Here is a 1,777-nt window from a genome sequence, read left to right on the forward strand (position 1 = left end):
GACCAGTTGAAGCTTGAAGATGGTATTGTTCTCCTGAGATGGAAAACTGCAGATGGGAAAGTCACGATCTGGCAAACAGTTATACCGAGAAAGTTACGGGAAATTGTGCTGCGTCAATCCCATGACAGTTTAACAGGAGGACATCTCGTAGTTAAGAGGACATTGAGTCACCTACGAAAGATATTTTACTGGATAGGTATGAGGGAAGATGTGGAAGAATGGTGCAGGACATGTAGTACATGTTGTGCTAAAAGGGGACCCAAGCATAAGGGACGTGCTCCAATGAAGTTATGTCAAGTTGGCAAACCATTTGAAATAGTAGCCGTTGAAATTGCTGGTCATTTGCCCCAAACTCGTGCTGGAAACAGGTACATTTATGTGGTGATGGATTATTTCATTAAGTGGCCTGAGGCATATGCAATACCAAATCAGGAAGCTACAACTGTAGCTTCAGCTATTAGTGATTTCTTCTTCAGATTTGGTATGCCATACGAACAGCATTCCGATCAAGGCCGTAACTTTGAATCAGCTGTGTTCCATGAATGCTGTAAGTTGTTTGGCATACGAAAGACCAGGACAACACCACTTCACTCACAGTCTGATGGGATGGTAGAAAAGTAGAACTGGACACTTGGACAGGAATTGGCAAAGTTTTGTAATAGCCACCAAGATGACTGGGATGTCTTACTCCCTCCACTGTTGATAGCCTATAAAACAGCAGAGCATAAAGTCACTGGAAACACTCCAGTAAAGTTGATGTTTGGTCGGGAACTTCGGTTGCTAGTGGATCTGATAACAGGATGCCCACCTTACGAAGAGTTGCCTGAAAATGTGTCAGAGTTCATGAAAGTGTTAGCTGAAAGGAAGAATGATATTCACCATCAAGGGCATTCAAACTTGAAACCTTCTGCTGATTCCATGAAGCTACTTTATGATAAGAGATCTACTGAAGTCAGCTTTGTACCAGGAGACAAGGTGTGGTTGTATAATCCCAGGAAGACCAAATTGAAGTCTCCTAAGTTGTCTTCTCCATGGGAAGGCCCATATGACGTAGTGGTCGTCTCTCAGACGTGACTTTCCGAATAAAATGTGGTCGGCGAGGTAAGCCAAAGGTGGTGCATGCCAACAGGCTTTGGCATTATCACGGTCCAGGACATTTCAGTTGGAACAAAGCAAACAATGGAACAAATGACACTGCTGAAGATGTGTCACCTGAAAAACCACTGTCAAAGAAGAAACTGTCCTCGGTTTTGAGAAGGGAAACAGTGAAGCCCTTGATGAAGTTACTACCACTGATGTGACTGTTACCGATAATAGGACTTTTCCTGATGAAGCAGATGAATCCCACGTGAAGCAGAAGCCAACGAGATGGAGACCAGTACAGAGAAGATACGTCCCGTAAACTTAAGAGACTTTGTTGAATTTTAATTTTGTGTTTGTAAATTCTGTATATTTAATTAAGTTATTGTTAATTATCTATTGGTTTAATGTAAGTGGCTGTTGTTCGGGACGAACAATACTAAGGAAGGGGCAGTGTTATGACAGAAGAAGTCACGTGACGCTGGTAACACGTCATGAGATTCTAGAAGGATCGTGAAGGCCCGAGCATTTTCTAGGCGCCCTCTATTTAATATATAAGCCTGGCAAATAAAGCAGAGAGAAGAAGTGACGACATAGATAATTGCAGACAGGCAGAGATAGAAACGATTAATTGAGTCAAGCGCGGTAGTGACTGTAAGTAAAGTGCGTGAATCGTTGTGAATTATAGTGTTTGTGT

The sequence above is a fragment of the Limulus polyphemus genome, unplaced genomic scaffold, assembly GCF_000517525.1.
Source record: "Limulus polyphemus unplaced genomic scaffold, Limulus_polyphemus-2.1.2 Scaffold2775, whole genome shotgun sequence".
Taxonomy (NCBI): Eukaryota; Metazoa; Arthropoda; class Merostomata; order Xiphosura; family Limulidae; genus Limulus; species Limulus polyphemus.